This window comes from Ascaphus truei, chromosome 16 (genome assembly GCF_040206685.1).
Source record: "Ascaphus truei isolate aAscTru1 chromosome 16, aAscTru1.hap1, whole genome shotgun sequence".
NCBI classification, from domain to species: Eukaryota; Metazoa; Chordata; class Amphibia; order Anura; family Ascaphidae; genus Ascaphus; species Ascaphus truei.
In genome coordinates this window covers 32,920,121-32,933,930 of record NC_134498.1, presented here as the reverse complement: position 1 = coordinate 32,933,930, position 13,810 = coordinate 32,920,121, and the positions used below count along the sequence as shown (strand labels likewise).

At 45.6% G+C, this 13,810-nt stretch overlaps 1 protein-coding gene across 2 annotated transcripts in view; it reads right to left on the bottom strand.

The window, feature by feature from the left end:
• Positions 1–5,955: 5,955 nt before the first annotated feature.
• Positions 5,956–13,810, bottom strand: part of LOC142467397 (cleavage stimulation factor subunit 2-like) — a 21,361-nt gene continuing 13,506 nt past the window's right edge. For both annotated transcript variants that reach the window (XM_075573033.1, XM_075573034.1), the window contains exon 15: positions 5,956–7,796. The gene's annotated coding sequence lies outside the window, so the exon portion shown is untranslated. The remainder of the gene's footprint in view (positions 7,797–13,810) is intronic.

The window sequence follows — 13,810 nt, the reverse complement described above, 5'->3', positions numbered from 1 at the left end:
TTTGGACTCTCCGCCTTGCAGGATACATCAAGGCAAACTTAATGCCTTTATGCCATCGATAATGAGAAATCCTGGAAGATTAGGATGTTAGTTCCACCCAGTTCCAACTTTGTTTTGGATTTGTAAGCCATGAAGATCTGGTTTCTTTCTGAGAAATCTTAGGAAACGGGCAAATCGCTGGTCTTGGCCTTTCACCCCTTTTCTCGGGGGGCCGATGCAGTGATATCTTTCAATTAGAATTCCTTTTTGTCCTGTGGAGATTTCTAGGATACTTGGTCTGGTTTGTGAAATGATTCTGAATAGTTGTTCCCCCAATTTCTCCTCCGGTATTCCAATGAATCGGAGGTTGTTCTTTCGTTGCTTATTTTCTTGATCCTCCAACTGCCCGGTTAGGCTAGATATCTTTTTATCCATTATTTCTTTGTCTTTCTGTGCCTTATGTAATTTATCCTTCGAATCGCCGCTTCTTTGCGCCAGCTCTTGACGTCTGTGTTTGTGCAATCCCAGCTGTTGTTGTATACCTTCCAATGTTTTCTGGATCGGTTCTAGTTTAGAGTCCAGTAAACTTGCTTGTCTGGTGATTGCTTCGCAATGAGACACACTTCGATCATCTGGATGCTCAGCCATATTTTCCGCTTGTCCTCCTTTTTTGTCACTTGTCCTCCCTTCCTCCGTCCCCTTCCCCTGTTTATCGTTTTGTGTGGATCTCATTGTACTCGGGTATTTGGTGACAAATTGGTCCATATACACGTGTTTTGGAGGGTTAGAGCCGTTTATGGTGTACAGTACTTTATCAGATCTATCTCCTTCCCCGTATCAGTTTGTAGGTCATCTCAAGGTTGCATGGCTTCACTGTGTGGCATTATCTACCTCCTTTGGTTAGGCGTTGCAAGTTTTTATTGAGATTTATTGTCCTCCACATTTCGGTGACCCCTCCCCGTCCCCACACCTCCTTGTTGTTTGTGTGTGTGTCTTGATGTGTCTCTTGATGTATACAGGTTCTGGCGTTGTGCTTTTTTAAAAATCTTCTTTAAATTCTCACTGTGGTAATCTGGTCTGTCCCCAGTGACCGACTTTCCCTGCTGCAGCTCAAGTTACCCTCACATTGTATTGCAGGCCTTAGCTGCGTGTGTTCAGCAGCCATTTTGAGTTCACTGCCTTCAGTTTAGCAGAGCTGGAGTGAAATGAGAGCCGAGGAGGAGGGAGAGAAGAAAAGGATCGGGGGTGGGGCGGGGGAGAGGGTTTCGGGACCTACTAGCGTTTTACTGATTTATTCTTTACAGAGATGCAGGCTGTTTCTGCACACTGGAGGGCCCATGGGAACACGGGGGGCAGGACTGCCACAGGCATGGTCCTCCTGCCGCTGCGATCCGCTCCCTCACCGCCACAGCCCCCTCTGTCTCAACCACCCCTCCCCAGTCGCAGTTCAATAATTTAGTTCCATGTTTCCCCCGCTCTTGGGGGGGTGGGTCCCAGAGCTACAGGTTAGGGCTGGGATTCTCCCTGCTCCACGGGACCGGGCCTATCTCTGGGTGCGAGCCATTTTATTTAATATGGTGCTTGAGCGCGGGGCGGCAGCGCATGGCTGACCCTGCTCTGATGGCCGTGGTCTGCTGGCACCCACCTGACCCGCCAGCACCTCCTCTCACCTCAGTCCGGGTAGCATTCCACTTGATTCAGGGCTTTCCTCACCCCAGCGCCGGCTGGCTAACTCTGTTCACCCAGCTGCTCGGTCCCACATGCTCGGCTGCTAGGCCTCACTGCCGTGCCGATACTCAGCACTGTTAATTATTTCCCTTCCTCCGAATAGTTGGTTTGTTTTGTTCCCCAGGTATTCCTCCTCAATACTCTGCGTCTCCTTCCAGTTTTATTTACCTATTCTAAAGGATGGCAGCTGGTGGGGGATTCCGGCCCTGAGGAGCTCCTGTCCCATGCGGCCATCGTGCCCGACTCCAGAACGGAAGTCGCATTGGTTTTTTTTTAGGTTTAATTTTTTTGTTGGTTTGTTTTTGCCTATGGGTTGCTCGTATTTCTATTTGGAAACTTTTAGCACGTTGCTAGAATAGGTGGTGAAGGAGTGGGGGAGTCATTACCTGGATTACTTTCTGTTTGTAGGGTACCAGCAGGTACTTGGGGTATGTGGGGTGTTGCGGGCGCAGGAAATTACGGAGTGATTTTGGGTCCTCTTAGCGACAGAAAAAACAGAAGGTCCAGTCTTGGAGTTTTTGGGGGATAGAGGTTGATTTGGTGCAGATAATTTTCCAGCTGCTGAAAGGGAAGCTCAAGGTAAGAGTATGGAAGGCTTTGCTTTGAGGGCTAAAAAAACCCAACAATCAGGCAGCTTCAGTCTTTGTTGGGTCATTTGCCTGTTGGGTAATACCAATGGGTCAGGTGTTTTACCAGTGTCTGGTAGGAGCAATGGCAAGGCTGAAGAGTCTGCATCACTTCAGTAGGGTGTCGCAGGACATGCGGGATGATTTGCAGGTATGGGGAGAGGTGTTCAATCTGGACCTAGAGCTCTTCAAGGACGCGGCAGGGTCAATAAGTTTCAGCGCAATATTTGGGGACAGGTGGTAACCACTGTGCTCATGTATGGATGTGATCCTAAGTTTGAAGATAATTCAGAAGCTTCAGACAATGTGATGTCGTATGTATAGATGTATGCCGAGTATTACCCAAAGAGACAAGGAAAATAGTGAATGGGGTTGAACCCAAGCAAAAAAGTCTGTGACGTGATCACAAGGGTGACAAAATTAAAATGGCGGTGGGCTGGACATATCGCAAGAAGAAATGACCATCGTTGGCCAAAGATGGTACTCAACTGGATTCTGAGAGATTAAAAGACCAAGAAGACGACGACCAAAAGTAAGATGGGAGGATGAAATCAGAAAATGTGTGCGAGCAATGTGGAGAAGAGACACTTGTAACCGCAGTAGCTGTAAAACCATTGGTGAGAATTTCATTCAGCAGTGGATCGACGAGGGCTGAAGACACCTGCTGTCTCAAAGTCTCCCACTTACATTCTAAGATCTCCAGGGCAGGAACTTCCTTCCCTATTGTCCGATTTTGTTTGTTGCATTGATTGTATGATAATATATTAAGCCGGTTAATGCAGTAGTATGTTACAGGGTAATAAGGCACTCGGGAGCTGGGTTACTGCAATGAGATGTTACAGGGGCAATAAAGCACTCGGGAGCTGGGTTACTGCAATGAAATGTTACAGGGACAATAAGGCACTCAGGAGCTGGGTTACTGCAATGAGATGTTACAGGGGTAATAAGGCACTCAGGAGCTGGGTTACTGCAATGAGATGTTACAGGGGCAATAAGGCACTCAGGAGCTGGGTTACTGCAATGAGATGTTACAGGGGCAATAAGGCACTCAGGAGCTGGGTTACTGCAATGAGATGTTACAGGGGCAATAAGGCACTCGGGAGCTAGGTTACTGCAATGAGATGTTACAGGGGCAATAAGGCACTCGGGAGCTGGGTTACTACAATGAGATGTTACATGGGCAATAAGGCACTCAGGAGCTGGGTTACTGCAATGAGGTGTTACAGGGGCAATAAGGCACTCAGGAGCTGGGTTACTGCAATGAGGTGTTACTGGGGCAATAAGGCACTCGGGAGCTGGGTTACTGCAATGAGATGTTACAGGGGCAATAAGGCACTCGGGAGCTGGGTTACTGCAATGAGATGTTACATGGGCAATAAGGCACTCAGGAGCTGGGTTACTGCAATGAGATGTTACAGGGGCAATAAGGCACTCAGGAGCTGGGTTACTGCAATGAGGTGTTACAGGGGCAATAAGGCACTCAGGATCTGGGTTACTGCAATTAAGTTTTACAGGGGCAATAAGGCACTCAGGAGTTGGGTTACTGCAATGAGGTGTTACAGGGGCAATAAGGCACCCAGGAGCTGGGTTACTGCAATGAGGTGTTACAGGGGCAATAAGACACTCAGGAGCTGGGTTACTGCAATGAGGTGTTACAGGGGCAATAAGGCACTCAGGATCTGGGTTACTGCAATTAAGTTTTACAGGGGCAATAAGGCACTCAGGAGTTGGGTTACTGCAATGAGGTGTTACAGGGGCAATAAGGCACCCAGGAGCTGGGTTACTGCAATGAGGTGTTACAGGGGCAATAAGACACTCAGGAGCTGGGTTACTGCAATGAGGTGTTACAGGGGCAATAAGGCACCCAGGAGCTGGGTTACTGCAATGAGGTGTTACAGGGGTAATAAGGCACTCAGGAGCTGGGTTACTGCAATGAGGTGTTACTGGGGCAATAAGGCACTCAGGAGCTGGGAAACTGCAATGAGGTGTTACAGGGGCAATAAGGCACTCAGGAGCTGGGTTACTGCAATGAGGTGTTACAGGGGCAATAAGGCACCCAGGAGCTGGGTTACTGCAATGAGGTGTTACAAGGGTAATAAGGCACTCGGGAGCTGGGTTACTGCAATGAGGTGTTACTGGGGCAATAAGACACTCGGGAGCTGGGTTACTGCAATGAGATGTTACAGGGGCAATAAGGCACTCAGGAGCTGGGTTACTGCAATGAGATGTTACAGGGGCAATAAGGCACTCAGGAGCTGGGTTACTGCAATGAGGTGTCACAGGGGCAATAAGGCACTCAGGAGCTGGGTTACTGCAATTAAAATGTTAGAGGCAGCAAGGAGCCAGGTTTCTATATGAATAACTATTACTATAATCTTACAATACTACAGGTATTTACGCTCTCGCTGGGTGAGTTCTTCTCCTGGAAGGTTTGGGAAGGAGGGGTTACAGTCCCCAGTGATTACAGGTGACAGGTCTTAGTGGATGTGACAGCTTTGGGCTCAGCTGGAGCAGCCTCAGCATAATAAACAAGTTTATTTGCAGCTTGATCTGCTATCTCCTCTCTCTCCCCCCCCCCCACCCCTTATCTCCCTCTCTATCTCCCATGTCTCTCATCTCGCACTGTACTCTCACTCCCATTATCCTCACCCTCCCTCTTTCTCCTAGACCCCCATACTGTATATAACGTGCCGACACACAGTAAAGATTGTTACTTACAGCTGGTTAAGACTCCAAGAATATAACCATTTATCAATAACAAAATGCACATATCTAAAGAATAGCAAGAGGAAAAAAAAACACATATACTGCCTTATAATAACAGTAATACAGAGATAATAACAGGGATACTGTCCACGTTATAAATAACAACACATACTAATATTAACTGGCCACATGCTATAAATAAGAACACAGAGATTAAAAGTATTCATTGACTACAGTAAATAAGCCACAATAACATTCACCACCGACAGGTTGCCAGGCTCCCTCTGGTGGTTGTTCCTGCTATTGCAGGTCTCACTTCTTGCTACCCTGTCTAGAAGTCTAGATCCTGATTCCCCCTCCCCCCACCCCCCTCTCCCAGGCAGCAGTCACAATGAGAAGGTTGGTGCTGAGTATTGTAGAATACTAATGTACCTGAGTTGGATATCACCTGTACAGCGCAGAGTGTCAGCGAGTCCGTGTCTGTATTACACAGTGTCAGTGAATCCATCTATCACGCACATTAGTGTCAGCTCCTTGGTTCAGTGAGTCCCTCTGTATTAAATACATTTGGGAGCCCCCAGATCTGGAGACCAAATGTGAGAAGAAGCTCAGATCCCTGCTCCAGAGCGTCGCTGGCAGGACGAGAGACGCTCTGTACCACTATACAACACAGAAAGTGAAGGGCACGGGACGCACCGCCGGAGCAGAACTAGACCGGAGAGAGGGTAACTTACAAAAATAGACTTTATTCACTCATTTGAACAAGTGACCGGCAAAAAACCAGAGCCGACATGTTTCGTGCCCACAAACTTTATCAGGGCTCATCAAGGGAGCACGAAACATGTCGGCTGTTTTTTTGCCGGTCACTTGTTCAAATGAGTGAATAAAGTCTATTTTTGTAAGTTACCCTCTCTCCGGTCTAGTTCTGCTCCGGCGGTGGGTCCCGCGCCCTTCACTTTCTATACAGCAAACCAGCCGATCAGCACACCGGATCAGCACACCGGCGGCTCCCTGCAGCAAACCAGAACTGGAGTTATTCACCCTCCATAACCGCGAGTCTCTTCTTATCTATAAAGATACAGTCTAGGATATAGGGCGACGGGGAAGGCTACAGTTATGGACTCAAAGTTATCTAGGTGCCATTTCTATTTGTCGCTGGTTTGGGAAGGCTCTCGATAGAGCAGAACCAGCCAGGCACCATCTTTTCTGTTTATAAACAAACTGTAACCCCAAGACTGATACTTACATCATCTCTATGGGAAGCTGACAGGGATAACTTTTTATCAAGAAATACAAGCACTTAGGAATAAACATTGTTTCTTGTTTATATGAAGTTTTCCAACAGAACTGTTGTGATCATCTTTTGAGTCCCATGTCTGGTCTTTTTCCCCACTATACAAAACAGCCTGTTCGTGATCAGTGTATAGATACGCTGCATCATTATACCGCACCGCCTGTGCATGATCAGTGTATAGATACGCTGCATCATTATACCGCACCGCCTGTGCATGATCGGTGTATAGATACGCTGCATCATTATACCGCACCGCCTGTGCATGATCGGTGTATAGATACGCTGCATCATTATACCGCACAGCCTGTGCATGATCGGTGTATAGATACGCTGCATCATTATACCGCACCGCCTGTGCATGATCGGTGTATAGATACGCTGCATCATTATACCGCACCGCCTGTGCATGATCGGTGTATAGATACGCTGCATCATTATACCGCACCGCCTGTGCATGATCGGTGTATAGATACGCTGCATCATTATACCGCACCGCCTGTGCATGATCGGTGTATAGATACGCTGCATCATTATACCGCACCGCCTGTGCATGATCAGTGTATAGATACGCTGCATCATTATACCGCACAGCCTGTTAATGATCATTATATAGCTACTCTCCATCATTATACTGTACGGCTTGCTCATGATCAGCGTATAGCTACTCCGTATCATTGCTCATGACATCTTTCTGTGTCCCCTCCTGGTCACCATCACTTCTCCCTGTCACTGTCACATCTAAATCCAGCAGCGTGGCCGCCCGTCCCTGGTCACCATGAGAAGGTGTTAAATGGACCAGAGCTTTATATTAACACATCAGGTTAAAAGGAAGTAACTGCAGTAATAAAAGCAGCGTGTGCTGGGGAACACATTACTGCGCTTTGAGGCCATACTGTAGTACGGTATGAGACCGCTGTTAGAAACAGTACAGAAGATGTTATTTTGCCGAGTGCTTCTCTGCCACAGCAATCTGTTCTTGTGCAGCCGCCTCTGGGGTGGGATCCTGACATTAGCACTGCCCCCTCAGTTCAGCACAATGAAGTCCTGATCTGCGATACAGCAGCTGTTACAAAATTAGCAATAGCAGCCATTTTTAAGGAACGCACAGAAATGTCAACATTCCCCCGAAACAGAAAGCTGTAAACACAACGAAGTACGTGGTCAGGGGTGAAATAAAAACAAACCGTGGCCACATTGAATAAACACTTCTAAACTAGTGCCTGTAGCGTTAAGAAGAGCCACACTTGTTATAGTGACGCCCAAAGTTTATTGCGAACCACTGAATACGTCCAAAGTAAAACACGGAACATGTTGACAACGGGGACCGGAGGTGGTGATACGTGCATGCGTGCTAAACCCGATGCTTTGCCAGAAAGGTTTAACGGCAGAGAGTTGGGGGATCGGGGAGTGATGCTGGCCGGCTGGGTTAGTCTGTATCGAGGTCTCCAGCTCCCGCCAAGGACCTGAAAGGGGAGATGCAGGAGGAAGTGGGGTTAGTGGTATGTCTTCAACTCCTCCCCATCCTCTGGCACATTTCTACCATACTTTAAGCATGCGGTGGTCATACCTAGTCTCACAAACAGCACCTTTTTGACCCAACATGCCTTATGGACCACCCCCTGGTCTCCCGATTGCTAGAACGTCTCTCCTCCAGCAATCAACTTTCCTAGTTCCCATGCCCTGCTGGGCCCTCTGCAGTCTGGCTTACAGCTCACTCACTCAGACTGTCCTCACCGACGTGGCCAATGATCTCCATGAAGCAGAAGCCCAAAGAAATGTCCCCTTACTTATCCTGCTCGATCTCTCTGCTGCTTGCCATATTGTTTACCACTCACTCTGTACTCTCACGAGCCAAAACAAAGCTCTATCCTGGTTCTCCTCATACCTCTCCCACCGCTCTTTTTCAGTTTCGTTTGCCAACAGGTCCTTGTCCCCTGTTCTTCTCTTCCACTTTCTCCCAGAACAGTATCCACTTTTCTTAAATAACTCTCCACTCTTCCCATCAAATTGCAGATCCCATACAAAGTTCTCCTCCTCACCTTGAGGTGACGCGTGTGTATGGTATATGACACCACAGCACGCATGTATAGTGTTAATGACTTTATAAAAGGAACAAGTCCCAAATACCTCACTATGGAGTCAAAAGTAAATCTCGTGTTATGGTAAGGTGGTTGTCTCCCTGTGTGGTCAAACTTCATATACATAGAATAGAGCAGTAGAGACGCAGCTCTCTACCCCGGTTTCAGTAACGCTCCTGGTTTGTGGGATATCCAGGTTCCCGTCACACAGGACCCCGCACACTGGGATAGCGAAGAAGAGTTACCTATATAAAGGAACAGCCCACGGAGCGGCGTTTCGGGCCGTACACGGCCACTTATCAGGAAGGTGTGTCGTGCAGTTTACATAGCCCCCGGATCAACCGGAAGTGACCTCATAGCTATCGGAATGGGATGACATCGCATCGCTTGGTAACCCCGGCAATGGCGTACCTACTCCACTCCGTGATATCTTCTATATACCCCCGAGGGGTCCCAGGTGCAGAGGCGCCATGAAAACAGGGACCTGTATATAATCCATTCCAAACGTGTAAAAAGCGTATGGCAGACATGACTAATTGTGGTTGCAGTCTTATAGAGAGACTACCACCGCACAGATATAACACACACACACAAACCGAGTATACTATAACGGAGTGCAATCTAACTGCGCAGAACCGGTGAATCAACATCCAATAAATGATCATATAATCCTCCCATTTTGATCTCTTCAGAGGTATGTAGTAAATGATCTTCAAACGATGGTGCAACAAGGAAAATCCTATATCCCAATAACAACAACAACTATTATCATACCACAATTAGAAAATCTCAATCATTGGTTAAGATTCATATCCATAATTCAGAAAGTTATTTATCTAAAACGTATATCATCTATGGGAGAAATATATCCCTCCAGTTTAATAGCACGCCATCATTTGTAATTATTTTACATGTACGTATGGTACACCTGAATGAAAAATAAGGCTCCAAGCTGGGATTTTATCCCCAATTATAACACACACAGTTTTTTAAAATATTTATTATACCGGAAATACCAATATGTAAAACAATCCTCTAGAGGCGAACATTAAATCATTTACTTGAAATCAATATTCGACATGGAATATTTGGGGGGAAAACAACCCTTTGAGCACATTTCTTTTAGAGGGGTCGGATAAAAATGTAATTTCTAAAACCTGTGTATAAAGGGGGAGCGAGCGTTGGTCCTGATGGACTACGCCCAATATAGGGGTGAAATTATGAGACAATTTACCAATACCGAACATTATCAGCCTCTGACTCTGGATCCTACAGTCCAAACCAAGGACGAGATAGATAAGGTGATTCATGATGCGTCTATGGATAATCTGATAGATGAGAAATTGAAATATTTTTGACTACCAAGTGCCCAGTTAGAGCAGTACTACATACCCTCCCGAAAGGTGCAAAAGGATCCCGTTAATCCTCCGGGTAGAGCCATAGTGGCTGGTACGGACTCTGTCTTGCAGGCATTGTCGGTCTACCTGGATATAATCCTTAGACCGTATGTCGAAAGGAGTGAACCATTCTTGAAGGATACCGTGCATTTTATGAGATGCCTTAAAGATTTTGGTAAAATTGAGGAACAATTTTGGTCACGATGGATGAACAAAGTCTATACATCTCAATCCCCCAAAATGGGGGATTGAATGCGGCTGATGAAATTATAGGTGATACTGATAAACCAGGATTTAACAAATTATCCTCAAAAAGGAACTACTTTACGTTTGAAAGTACTTTTTACGTACAAAAGCAGCGAACTGCTGGTTGGAACATAGCCCCCCCCGAGTATGCCAATAGATTGGCCATGTTCGAAGACCATATGGTCTATAGAAACTGGGACTTCATGCTGCACTGCCTCATGTGGATGAGGTACATCGATGACGTCTTCCTCCTTTGGCAGGGCAGGATGCAATCCCAAGTTGGTTTTGTGAATTCCATCAACGTTTCTTACCCCATGACCAAGTTTACAACGGTAGCAGACTACAAAAAAAATGAATTTTTGGGTTGTTTCGATTAACAAAAAGGCTGGACACTTGGTGACATATCTATGTAAAAGAAACAGATAGCTAATGCCCAGCAAAAAATTATTTCTTTCATACACGGTCCATCAAGGAAGATCTACCACGGATTAAAAGAATGGTCAGATCCTACTATTTTAGAGATCAGATTACAACAGATTGCAAAACAAATTCATAGATAGGGGACATAAGCAACAGACGATAGTGAAATGAAAAAAATAGAACAGTTAGAGACATTATTAATATCAATAAATCGAATTAACGACAGAATGGGGGTAAAATTCAATTTGTGTCCAAATATATTTCTAATAAGCTTCAATCAGACTTAGAACTTTTGCAACTTATATTGACAGATTTATTATAAATCATTCTTCCTGGCAATGCACAGGTTATTAAGAATCTATATTAGTGTTAGGAACCCTTGAAACGTGGTCTGCCGTGAAGTTTGGCTCAAGGGCTTACAACAATTTGGCCAAAATGTTAAACTAAAAGACCATTTTATTTATTAGTTATTTATACATGTATATTTAGGCACTGTACCGTATATAAGTTTTTCTGGATGTGCACTGAGCTTTGTCTGTGTTTTATGTTATGTCTCTGGTTTTACAAATATATTTCTGCATCAAGATAAATAAAAAAATTCCATCTTGAAACATTGGAAAATAATTGATAAGTGACCCAATGCTACGCAGTATCCTTCAACATCCCCTCTTTTCTTACAGTGGAGGGAAGAATTTGAGAGACCAACGATGGGTAAGACCAGTGACGGATAATACACAAAGTTCTCACACTCACAAAAGTAAGGGCACATTTCCATGCCTCAATTGCGCCCATTGAATTCTGTGATCAAGGGAGATACATTTAGACACCCCCCCCCTAGATTGGGGAAACCATATACATTTAAGAATTTCTGTGATTCTGTTTGTATCATTTATTTACGGTGGTGCTCATGTGGGGAATGTTATGTGGGGAAGAACATTCGACCCATTCAGGGACGCATATCAGAACACAAATGTAACAGACAAGCCCCGACGACAGACTGTGGTACCATTGATTCTCCAGTGGCCAGATACTCTCGAGATATGACACATGGAGTCAGTCCATTAAAATGTCAAGTCATCGATGGGGTATTGCCACCCAAGAGGGGAGGAGATAGGAAAATGACTCCGTAGAAAAGAGTCCCAAATGGATATTTGAGCTGGACTGCCTATTCCCAAGTGAGTCACTGGATTTAATGTTGTTCCTATAAAAGAAATGTGCTCCGAGGGTTATTTCTCTCCCACATATTCCATGTCTAACAGCGATTCCAAGTAAATGATTTCATGTTCGCCTCTAGAGGATTATTTTACATATTGGTTGTTAGTGGAGGAATTTCCTGTAAAATATATATATATATATATATATATATATATATATATATATATATATATATATATATATATATATATATATATATATTACATATCAAATAGAAATATATATATATATATATATATATATATATATATTACAATTTGATATGTAATGTTGGGTAGTGTGGGGATAAAATTCCAACTTAAACCCTCATTTTTCATTTCAGGTGCACCATATATACATGTAAAATAATGAATAACGAAGGAGTGTATTACAAAAAACTGGAGGGCTTTATTTCTCCTTTCGATGATATTATACGTTTCTGAATTATAGATGTGAGTTTTAACCAATGAGATAATGAAATAGAAATATATATATATATATATCTCTATCTCTATGTCACAGACTAAAATGTTCTAATTGTGGCATGATAATATTTGATGTTGTTATTGGGATATAGGATTTTCCTTGTTGCACCATCGTTTGAAGATCATTTACTACATACCTATGAAGAGATCAAAATGGGAGGATTATATGATCATTTATTGGATGTTGCTTCACCGGTTCTGCGCAGTTAGATTGCACTCCGTTATAGTATACTCGGTTTTTGTGTGTGTTATATCTGTGCGGTGGTAGTCTCTCTATATAAGACTGCAACCACAATTAGTCATGTCTGTCATACGCTTTTTACACGTTTGGAATGGATTATATAAAGGTCCCTGTTTTCATGGCGCCTCTACTGGGACCGCACGGGGGTATATAGAAGCTATCACGGAGTGGAGTAGGTACGCCATTGCCGGGGTTACCAAGCGATGTGATGTCATCCCATTCCGATAGCTATGAGGTCACTTCCGGTTGATCCGGGCACTCCGAGGGCTACGTAAACTGCACGACACACCTTCCTGATAAGTGGCCGTGTACGGGCCCCAAACGCCGCTCCGTGGGCTGTTCCTTTATATAGGTAACTCTTCTTCGCTATCCCAGTGTGCGGGGTCCTGTGTGACGGGAACCTGGATATCCCACAAATCAGGAGCGGTACTGAAACCGGGGTAGAGAGCTGCGTCTCTCCTGCTCTATTCTATGGTATAAATGACCCCCGTGGCGCGCGTGGGATTGTAGTTTCATGCTGTGGTCCTGGGTGTTGGACGTTGGGACGTGGCCCCCGTTCTTACCCCTCACGCTGGCCCCGTAGATTTCTGTGGCCCCTGGGACGTGTGCCCCATTCTTACCCCTCACGCTGGCCCCGTAGATTTCTGTGGCCCCCGGGACGTGTCCCCCGTTCTTACCCCTCACGCCGGCCCCTTAGATGTGGCCCCCGGGACGTGTCCCCTGTTCTTACCCCTCACGCCGGCCCGTAGATTTCTGTGGCCCCCATTCTTACCCCTCACATCGACCCCATAGATTTGTGGCTCCCGTTCTTACCCCTCATGCTGGCCCCGTAGATTTCTTTGGCCCCGGGACGTGTCCCACGTTCTTACCCCCCACGCCGGCCCCATAGATTTGTGGCCCCTGGGACGTGTCTGACGGGGGAGGGGTGCCACGCGAGTAATAAAGGGGTCAGCCCCATTAGGCTCCCCCTTCCACCGTCTGGGAAGTGAGGGGTTAACCAGAAATGTACTGATAATACATATGTTCCCCTGCTTCACAACCAAAAGGTGCTTCCCTTGGTTATCCTATTCCCACATTTAGAGGGAATTCCTGTTTTTTTATTCCCCTGCCTCAGGGCAAACTGTGTTCTGTGTGATAGAAATGTATATGGGTACAATTATTGGTGTTTGTGCCTTTGCAGTGTATGTACCAACCACATACACTGGGATCAGGCCCGGAGGGAAAGGGTTAATTGCATTTGCAGGTTTATGGCCCTTTGTCCCCTTTCCCGCCTTTTCAGGCTCCATTTTGCAGCTCGTCCATAGGCCGCCATTAAAGCCCCATGCAAGTCAATGGGAATTTCAGTGGTTTGGGCCCGATATCATAGAAGACCTGCAGGTGGCGCCCGAGAGGAGGAGAGGTGGTTCCCCATAGAAA